Source organism: Erithacus rubecula (assembly GCF_903797595.1).
Source record: "Erithacus rubecula genome assembly, chromosome: 2".
Classification (NCBI taxonomy): domain Eukaryota; kingdom Metazoa; phylum Chordata; class Aves; order Passeriformes; family Muscicapidae; genus Erithacus; species Erithacus rubecula.
Genome location: NC_136685.1, coordinates 90,456,999 through 90,467,893, shown reverse-complemented (window position 1 = coordinate 90,467,893; position 10,895 = coordinate 90,456,999).

Genomic DNA, 10,895 nt, shown 5'->3' with positions numbered 1-10,895 from the left:
AAGGTGTAAAATCTGAAATCCCTTTAAATTGTTATACATAAATAGTGTTCCCAAATATAAAGATTGGGAAGAGTTTCCAGGTGAAGATGCTTTAAAATTCATTAGATTTGATCTTGCTTTCAGTCATATTGAGATGAATTTACTACATAGTAGATTTCCCAAATGGTGAGCTGTAGCATTTTTTTAATTTGTTGAAGTTTACTGCTTGGTTTTTCTAAAACAGCCCTACAAGTTCATCAGGCAGTAAACAGGCAGAGAAAGCAAAAGTATTTCTAGATTCTTGTTAAAAAAAGTAAAATCTGAGGGAATCAAGCTGTTTTTGCAGTGGAACATGAATAAAAAAAAACACTCTTTAAAGCCTTTTGTACAGGGCCACATGTCAAGACAAAGCTCCTACTTTTCATACACAAAGGTAACAATATCAGTTCCTTATGTTTATAAAATCTCTGGGTGTTCTTTGCTCAGAAGCCTCTGTGATTTTTTGATTGACAGAAAGATTACCTAATAAACCTCCACCACAAACTAATTAATCACTGTGAATACAACACTAAATTGGCAAGTATAAAAAAGCAAATGAGATGGGTGTTAAAAACCGATTTCAAATGACCTTAGTTAAAAACCAAGTGCAGAGTGTTGAAAGCACCAATAATACAGCACTGCTGGTAAACTTCCCTCTTTACCAGAGCTGCCTGCTCACAGGAGGCATGGCAGGGTGAGATATTTAGTTGCACCAGTCACACTGCACAAACCCAAACACATTTTGGTCATTGGGACCACAGTAAGGATGGGCATCACCTCTGCTGAAAGGACAGGGGCAGGATGGGGATCTCCTCTGCACTCCACTTGCAATTATTACTTGCAAATATTTTCCTCAGAGAAAACACACTGCTGTAGTGGTTATCCTGATGTAGAAATGTCACTGCATCCTTGAGCCAAGGTTTAATTTTACTGCACCAGGGTGGCACATTGGCAATGCAGCAGGTGGGGCTCCTCTGGTCACAGTGGCTCCTGCAGGCTGTGAGAATGCATCTTCCCCATGCACAAGTTTAGCAAAGATAAAGTCACCACAAAGTGATATTGCTGACAAGTTTATCTAAGTCTGAGGCTTAGGTCAATATAAGATCTTAGTTCTCTGCTTTCTTTTTTCTTTTCTGATGATTGAATGCCACCACAGTCTTATTTATGGCTCAGGTATAGGGTATACTAGCATCACCACAGGAAATACACTTGTCAATTTTTTAAGCCTTGAAATTAAAGACAGGAGAAAGCTCTGATGGTCTTTATCCTGCTCAGATTGTTCCCTCTGTTCAGGGAGGCTAATATCAGGGATTTTGTTCTGGCAGTCCCTGCCAAGGTTGAGATACACAACCCTCCCAGGAATACATTGCCTTTGACAGAGCAGCTACCTCTGCTGCTAATTCACTTTCCTGTGGAGGGGTGGCTTGGCTCATGGGGGCAGAGGGGACCACAGCACCAGCAACAGGGGTAGAAAGAAGCTGGGCTGCAGGAAGGGATTGTGAAGCTCTTCAGACATTTTGAAGTATGAAGGAACAAAACAAAAAAAAAGTAAATTAAGAAAACCAAAATAGTGGGACAGACGCTGTGGGACTTTTGGCAGATGAAAGAAGCAGGAGTCATGTTTCTGTCATGTTTTCACCTATAACTGCAGCCTGTTAACCTCTCTTTCTGTGTCCTTCCAGCTGAGTTCTGCTGCATACCCCAGCTTAACATCAGTGTTGTATTGCATTAGGGTGCTGGTTTGCCCATTCATCTTAAGAGAGGGTGAAGTGGGCTTTCTTCCCTGTATTTTTCCAACCAGCATCTGCATAGCATCTCAGTGGCTTGCTAACTTTTTGGCTCTTCTGCTTCTTCAACTGCTCTTGTGTAACCCAATGGAGAATGTTTCTGTGTGCCATCTCTCTGTGATCACACTGGTGCTGTGACTCACTTCAATCCAGCTTGTACCTCTGCATTTCCCATTCATCCACCTAACTGGAACTCTGCTTACATTAATAATTTCAGATAGGTGGACTTGGTTTTTTGTGTGTTTTTTCTTGCTAAGGCTTTGGTTCATGGTTTAATTGGCTTGTAATTTTTTTTTTTTTTTTTGGTAAGTTAAGCTAAAATCCTAAGTAGGTTGGTGGTAAGGGAATAGAAAATCATAGAATCATAGAGTCATAGAATGGTTTGAATAATAGGGAGCCTTAAGACCATGCAGTTCCAGTCCCCTACTATGAACTGGGACACTTTCCACTAGACCAGGTTGCTCAGAGCCCCATCCATCCTGACCTTGGACATGACCAAGGGGACGTCCACAGTTTCTTTGGGCAATCTGTTCCAGGGCCTCACCACCCCTACAGTAAAGAACTTCTTCCTGGTATCTCATTTAAACTGACCATCCTTCACTTTAAAGCCATTCCCCCTTGTCCTTTCACTTCATGCCTTTGCAAAAACTCCCTCTCTTCTTTTCTTGTAGCAATCTTTAGGTACTGGAAGGTGCTGTAGAGTCTCCCACAGGCTCCTTCATCTCTCAAATGCACACAGACCCTCTGGTCTCCAACCTCCCAGTACCCTGAGGTTCAGTCCTGTACCTGCTCCACGTCAGGAGCTAAAGACTGAAGCCAATTTCCAATGCAGCAAATATCCAGTTCAGCTTTGGTGGGCTTCAAACAGGCACAAAAGGGATGGTGTCCAATGGATTGCAAGGTTGAAGCCAGGGAGAAATTTTAAACTGAGTCCAAACACGCACCAACCAGAGCTGCACTGTCAGTTTTCACAACAGCATTTTCATCTTTTGTCCCCTCCCAGTTGTGCACATGGTTTTTATGGGAGCACAGGGCAGTGTGTGCCCCACTGGCTGCCTCCCAGGAGAACAGGGTGATGTGCTGCTCATCCAGGATGGGTGGGAAATGCCTGCTCTGCTCCCAGCCTGCCTGCTGAGCTCCAAACACACACATAGCCTTTCCCAACAAGCAGCAGCCACCGCTGCTTCCAGGGATTTTAATGAATTGGCCGCTTTTCTCCAATCCACTTATTTGCCTCCTGCAGCCCCCCCGCCTCCCTCTGCCGGTCTCCTCCCTCCCCGCTCCCACCGTGCCTGCTCCCAGGCAGAGGGAGAGAGGAATTATTTATTGTGTGCCTGTTGAAAATGAAAGGCTTTTACATTTTAATGAGCACTAAATAGGAGCGGGGAAATATTGTTCATTAGCTGTAATCTGTGGAATTGCTTGAGTGAACTTCCTTTGGAGGCCGCTTTAAACGGTTCACTCAAGTAAAGCAGTTTGTATGGTAATTAAGGGAGCATTTTTCTGTCAACATCTGTGCTGCTATTTATAACGCCGAGGGTATCTTATTACTCCACCAGAGAAACATTAAAAGAGGTGGGCAGAGGGGAGGTTGTATTTTATATATATGTGTAGATATATATAATATTACTGGTTTCTCTCTTCAAAACCTTTATCTTTTCCTTCTTTCCCTTTTCGCTTTCTTGTTTTGTTCTCACTCTTCCCACCAGCCCCTAATTTGCCAAGGAAAAAAAAAATCCTGTCCACTATTTCCTGATAGTAAGGATTATCATTCTGACATCTTTTCATTAATCACACCCTTTCCTCAGCAGCCAGGCAGGGACATTCAGGTGCTTGGCAAAAACAAGAGGCCTGTGTCTTTGGAAACCATTCCCACTTCTCTCCAGAGGCAAACAGCTGCCTTTTGGCCAGGCTGTCCCTGTGTCCCCAGAGGGGTCACACAGAATCACCTCTGTCCTCTGGCATCCCTCAGGTAGCACTGCTGCACTAAGGCCAGCCCAGGCTCCTGCTGCTCTTCCGTGAGGGATGGAGAGGGCAGGGAGGGATGGAGAGGAATAACCTTTAGCACACTCAGCATTGTTCTGCTGTTTAAAGTTTGAAGTTGGTATTTTGACTTCACTGCTCTGAGGAAAAGTTTAATGATAGAACCTGGGGTTTGCATACAAAAAATAGAAGGATTTTTATTTGTTTGTTTCCATTTGATTGCCACCCATAATTTTAACCCCAACCAGCAACACTGTGCTAGGACAAAAGGAAGCCATCACCAGATGTAGTTTTATCCTTACTTTTACCCCTCTTTGATTTCTCCTGTACTAATAATAATGATGTTTACACCCTGCAGCTCATCACCTATGGGATATGGGAAATTATGTCCTTTAAAAGCTGGAATTGCTGATGAAGAGAATCACCTTACCCAACATTGCCCAGCAACTTCTCCCAGCCCTCATGGCTCTAGGTGATTTCCAAAGACCTCAAGCCATCTTCTGCCATGGGTAGGTGCAGTTCCCACTTTTCCAAGTCTTTCCCTATCATGTCTTCCTCTTTCTCATGTTATGAATGTTTCATTTATGCTCCTGCTGCTTTACTTCTCTTTTATACGTATGACATGATTTTCTCCCTCATTTCAGTCCACCTTTAGTTTGAACTAAATCCAAACCTGGGTTGCTTGGATGGGTTTTTCATTGGTGTTAGAAATATGTGAAGATTTTCCCCTTTTCACTAAAAAGAACATCACAGTGCATGTGGGAAAATGCACAAGGAAAAGCAAGTAGTGTTAATCTTGCTTGAGTGCCCCAGACACATGGCTCTACAGAAATTAAGTAAGCTGTGCCAGAGCCAATAACTTGTATAGATTTTTCTCTACCTGTAATGAAGGAAAAGCATAAATGACTATCATAAAAAGTAAACATTAGAGATAGAAAATCCCTTTTACAGCATTCAGCCCATCTTTCTGCCAATAACAAGTTGTTCCCTGTAGTATATTTTTCTAGTGATTCCTCCAGTCTTGTGTTAAACATTTCAAGGGTTGGGCCTCCCTGTTCCCCTGAGAGATGAGCTGAAAGCTTAGTGAATTTCAATGTCAGGAAGTTTTTCTTGGCAACTTTAATTTTCTCTATCTGTATTTCTTCCTATTGGTTTTGGGATATCCCTATAATAACATCTATTCCTTTGAATTTTCTGGGTGGTGCTGTTTGGAGTTTTGTTTCATTACTCTGCAATGAATATTCTGACTCCACATTTATTTTTCATTCTTGGCTTACAGTTTAATGAATCAGTAAAGTTTCCTTAATGTCTGCATGGCATTTGCAGTAAGAGAGTTTATCATATCACCAGACTCACTATCACTGTCCTTCTATTTTAATGGGGAAACCAAATCACAAGACCCTGACATCTGCTAGTTTTGGTAAGGGGCCAGCACTAGTTTTGGAATCAGGAAAGGGCTTCCAAAGAGAAAATTTACAAGTAGACAGAGAAAAAAATAATGGAGAGCAAAATAGTAAGAGTAAAAAAAAAAAGTAAAAACAATAAAGGAGGTCAAAGATGAGGGGTTTGTTCAGAAGAAAGCAGGTGAGTGACAGCCTCTGGTACAGAAGTCAGTGATCTCCCTGGGGATTGTGAAGATTTTGTAGTGAAGGAGAAACAGAAGTTTTCCTGGACCCATTCTGGAAGGGTTACATCACACCTTCTGTGCACCAGAGGGGCTACCATCACTCCTGTTTTTGAGAAGAGGATGGTCAGGTGTGCACCTCTCACAAACTGGCACCACAGTGAGCAGCTGGGGCTGCTCTGTGGGGCTGAGGAACTGGCTCAAGGGCTGGAGCCTTTCCATCAAGCCACTGGCAGGAAAGGTGGAGGCTTTTTGCCATGGTGCTTGTGAATGTAGACCTGCACCTTCCAGATATGGCAAGAAGGGGAATGCAGTCCAGATTATGAAGTACCAGAGTGCCTGAAAAATGAAGTCTCTGTCTGGACTTCTGTATGTTTCATTAACCCTGTGATAAATGCTGGAATATGGATCCTGAAAATTTATCTAAACATTTTTGTTGACATTTGGAGTCTACATGAAAGGCCTATTTTGCAGGCAAGTGTGTTTGGAAAACCATTTTTCCCAGACCATTTGAAACCCCAACAGACAGTTATATTACAGGTGGCACTGGGAAGAGACTTTTTCTTGTATGGCTAGGACACAAAATGTTTCAGGGCCCAGCCACTTTCAGATGAATATGTTGTTGCAATTGTATGATCAGCCATTAAAGGTCTAAGAAAGAAATTTTCCTAGTAAGTAGTTACTGATATCTCTTACAAGGTGCATTTTGCTTATTTTTAATAAGCAATTTGTTTGGACCAGTTGTCTTAGAGGCCTCTCAATGAAATAAAATAATGTAGTCACAAAAGACAGGAGGGGAGGAACATAATCTGTGCAGTAACTGCTCATTTTCCCCTCAATTATATTTTCAGATGAGATGCCAAATGAAGAAACAACTGACAGCATATGAAATATTCCTATTTTTTGCTTCTATTAAGGTAAGCAAACTTTATTTTAGAAACATCTTCCTTTCTTACTTGTCACCAACTTGTTTTTCCCAGCTCTTTAACATGTAGCATTCCTTGGCATCCTATAAAAGGCAGCTTTACTGGCTCTGCAGCATCAGTGCATTTCCTTCCAGCAAGAAGCTCACACATGTGCTTATCTTTAGGAACATGTAACTTCTGCTGGAGCTCAGTGGAATTTAAGCTCATGGAGAAACTGTAATGCTTTGCTGAGTGGGAGTGCATTTTAGTTTATGCTCAAGTATTTTTCTCAAGAGGCTTATCTATGCATAAGACTTCTTGAAAGGCCCTTCTGAGTTAAAAATACCTGAAGTTGTTTCTAATGAGGATCTATAGCATTCTGCTGTAGGTAATCAAGGCTCACAGCATCTTGTATTTCAAAGTCCTTATTATGAAAGAATAAAAAAGTGTTGCAGTAGATAAAATAAGCACAGGTTAGAGAGAAAGATAAAAATGGAGAGGGAAACAGTAGAGCAGGAATGTGTAGGCATCTTTTACTGAGCTTCTTCCTTCATAACCTTCCTTAAGCTGCATTCTATTTACCAATTATCTTTTTAAGGCAAGGATTCATCAGTCTGCAGGTACATGAGAGGTTGCTCCTATTGTTCAGGGTGCAATTTAATATTTAAAAGCAGATCATTTTCTACAGGTTTTATAGAGTTTATTTGTGCTAATACCATTGTGTTATTTAGTGAATATCTGAAAAATACAGTAAGCACAGACAGGCCATTAATCATAATATTTTACAAAGCTCAGAAACACTCTCTTCAGTTTTTGGAACTTATTTCTGAGGCTTCCCAGGTAGTGCACCATTGTAATATTAAGAGGTGACAGGGCATGTTTCAGAGGTCCACTAAGACATACTGTGGATGTGCAGCCTCATGCATTCAGTCACCAGAGGGGAGTATTAATGGACCATTAAAACATGCCCAGGAGTATCTTAATGCTATTACAGTATGGCTCTACAAATTTTAGTTCAACTTTTATATAAAACAATTATTTTCAAAAATATCTTTTTTCACTGTAATGTGGAGTCTATTTAGAAAAAAAAAATATTCTGTGACATAATAATACAGGAGGACATGGATTTAAATACCTTTTTTGTTACCATTTTAATACATTATCTTTTGATTTTATATTGTTTTATAAATAGCATAGTCCTATGGCCTGATTATCTTTTTTTTTTTTTTACTGACCTACCTTTCCACTGCTCAGGAAGGGTAAGGGAGCCTTAAAGTGCCATAAATGTAAATCACACCCCCAGACTACTTAGCTTGGTTGCTAATTTCAATAGACATTTCTAGGTTTCTAGGTGACTAAGACATTTAAGCAGCTTTGGACTTTTGTTGAAGGAGCAAAACTAGAAATCCAAGCAGTTTGCCAAGTAAGTTCAGTGCTAGAAGTCTAGAACTAGGGAAGGAAAAACTGGGTCTGTCACAGGTGGTTCCACTCTTTATACCCTCAGTAAAACTTTGTAACTGGTGACATCAGTGTCACAGCTAGCTCTCAATTTAACTCTGTACAATAATGCTATCATTCAATACTGTAATTTTTTTGCAGTAGTATACCAATAATATAGAAGATTTTGTTGTGCTAATAGAGCAAACAATCATCCATGATATCATTCTAAACCCTGTGTGAGCACATACTGCAAGCTGTGAAAGAAAACTCATCCTTCTACGTCACCCTCTCATTTAAAAGTCAGGAGCAGCTTAAAGAGCTTGCAAGTACCTGAACCTGACTAGAGAAGATGTCTTTAATATTAGCGCTTTCAAAGAAAGCCACAAACCACACTTCAAAAAATTTACTATCTGCCCCAAAATAAAATGCTGTCTCAGGTTAATTAAAGAATTGCATTTTTTTGCCTTTATTTATTTATCTATTGATTACTCTGAGCCATTACACGTAGCTGAAGGCAGCAGTCATTTTGAAATGGAACATTGCTGCACATGGCTCTAAAGAGATTGTAATTAGGTATCAAAGCCTTACTTTTTTCTGCTACTTCCTAAAAACTATTTAAGGAAATTCTTTGCCTCTTTCTGAATTAGTTTTCTGATAGAAAACAGGGCAGTGGAGCTCAGCATTTAGATGAGCATTGCTCAGGGCTGTGTATTAATCATCATTATCATAATAGCAGCATTACACTGTTATTACATATTACTCCTCCTCTGAAGTGTAGAAGGTACAGTGAGCTGTAATTTGTACATACCAGTGCTGCTTCAGCTGTATTTCCCATTTGCAGTGCTGCAGGAGGAGCTCCAGAATAATGCCAGGTTTAGGTGCAGCAGCACCTCGGAGCATCAGGTCCTCAGCCTTGAGTCCTGGCTGCTGATTTGTGCTGGGCAGAAGTTCTGGAAGGATCCGTGGCTGATAGGACAGGGTGTTCATCTGGGAGCCTCCTTTTCCTGCTGATTTCCTAAGACAGCTGTGGTCCCTGTCAGCCTCAGAGCAGGAGGATCTGCTCCATGTGATAGTTTGATAATTTAGAGTACTATAACAACCAGTTGGATGTGAGAGCTTTTTCTCTGTTCTTCCTGATTTCACTCACTACATTAGTTTCAGCTGTGGGGAGGGAAAAGTTTTTTCAAGAAACTCTTTTGAAAAGATGAAGAAGGACTGAAAGGGCACTTGTCCTTGGCTTTTGGGGTTAGGGGGATTTGACTGGATGCACTGCTGAGTTCCTGCATCTGCAAACACAAAGAAAGGAAGTTCTTATTGGTATCCCTGCCCTGTATATTCATAACCCAGTGATGATGATTTAGGTCTTAGCAGGGCTGACAGTGTCAGTGTCTTGTTGTGGTGCTGTTGACTATTGCTTTTTAAGAGGAGCTTGTAGCCTTCCTTGTAATTGGATTTTCCAGTTGTAAAGGAATCCCTCAATACTACACCAGGGCTGAAATGAATCATATTGCATGGGTTTTTTTTTGAGTTTGGAATCATATGTACACATCATCTCCAAAAGCCTTTAGATCATTTGATCCAATTAGAGCAAGATATACTTGCTCCAGGAACTAGAGACAGTCCTAGTTAGGCACTGCAGTTTTTTAACTTTGAAGCCTGTGGCTACCAGAATTTACTCCAATTCAGCAGTTAAACATCTCATCTTCCTCAATAGTTTAGGTCATATGCTCCCAAACTGTTATCTAAAAAGTGAGAGCCTAGAGTGAGAAATCCAGTAGATTTAATCAGTAGGCAAAGAACTGTCTCTAAATTTATGACACATTTGCTTTAGGGCTCTTCATGGGTGTGAAAGAAGGACTAGGATGTAATGCTGAACCTGATTATGTGAGGACAATAGGACTGAGAAAAGGAATCTAAAAGGAGAAGAGCAGGACAGGGAAAATAAGAGTCCATAGGGGAACAGGCTGAGACTGCCAAGCTCAGGGTAGACATGCAGAAATATGGATCCTTTACTGCCTGCTTTCCTCCTCTGCCCAAAAGGGCCTGGATTTTTACCTTTTATTTTATATTTTTATGTGTTTTATGTTCTTATATAGTTATATGTTCAACTGTATATTTATTGTATAATCTTATATTCTATTTTTATTTTAATCTCATGCATTACTTAAAAGAGGGCCATTACTATTTATAGTCAGGACTCCAGGATCCATCTGTGATTTATAGCTTATACAACCTTAATTTACTCCTTACAGCCTGAAAAGTATGTACAATGTGGTTTTACCATAACTAGCACAGTAATGCTGCTTCCAATAGAGGACTTTATGGAGACTGCTGTTCCCCTCCTGAAAGACAGCTCATGCAAGTGTCAGCTTTTAAGATATTTGGAGTTACACATAAAATAAATGAGAATAATTTAGTGCATTTATTGGTTATCATAAAGTCAGGTCATAATTATTATAACCAGTAAGTAATGGAATTGCCAAATATTTGTACAGCTGTTTGAAAAAATCAAGCATGAAGATGTTCCATACAGCTAAGTACTGGGTTTAGTATAATGATAAATGATGCAGCTATGGCACCCTTCAGCAAGTGCCAATTATCTCCAGAGCTGTTTGAGAATTATTTTTGTAGGGTTTTCTAGGCATGTCAGGAAAGACAAGCCTTTTGTACAGTATGGGACAGAAGATAAAGATACCACTGCCCCTATAGGTACTGTGCCACTAGTTTATTGCACTGCAGTATTGAGATGGAGGCAAATATTCAAATAATGCCTTTTTTACAAAAGTAGAAATAATATCTAAAATATTACATTGTTCAAAATAATGGGGTTTTAATATATAATGGCCATTCTGAAAAGAATTCAGATTCCTACCCTGAGCTAGAATTGAATTTTAATTTTCCAAAAGCAACTTTCCAGACAAAGCACATTTGTCCCATGTCCTATTTTAATCGAAAGAAGAATGCTAGAAGTTAATTAGCCAGTGTAAGTACTTCTCAGAAATTCTTTTCAGCTTTTTCAGATTTCCAGGTGAAGGGTTAGAAATTTCCAAATTGCATTGAAATGGCTTTTCCTACCCAGTTTTATGTCAGTTTCTGTCATGACAGGAGAAGACAGAGTTGGGGCTGGATTCAAATTCT